Genomic DNA, 370 nt, shown 5'->3' with positions numbered 1-370 from the left:
GTTGCTAAATGATGAACTATTTTGCAACCATGTTTGTGAACTTTAATTTTCACTTGCAATTTGAATTGATTTCAGAGGTGAAATTTGAAATGAGATATGAACTCATAGTGATCAAGCATTGCAAAGCAAAATGACTTAGCATAATCATGAGGGATTACTATAGCTTAATACAGGAGGTGCTACATATTTTTCTGGCGCCTAGGAACCGAGACCAAAACCAAGTCGTTGGTTTGGTGTCCCCCGGTCAGGGCACTTACGAGTTGTTAGCTCCCCTTTTCTCTCTCAGTTTTTTATCACTGGAGATTAATTCCAACAACTCGCTCACCATCTTCTCGCCCAACGTCTAGCTGGCGCCCCTCTAAGTTTAGTG

Source organism: Triticum dicoccoides, chromosome 5A (genome assembly GCF_002162155.2).
Source record: "Triticum dicoccoides isolate Atlit2015 ecotype Zavitan chromosome 5A, WEW_v2.0, whole genome shotgun sequence".
Classification (NCBI taxonomy): domain Eukaryota; kingdom Viridiplantae; phylum Streptophyta; class Magnoliopsida; order Poales; family Poaceae; genus Triticum; species Triticum dicoccoides.
This window is presented reverse-complemented; position numbering follows the sequence as displayed.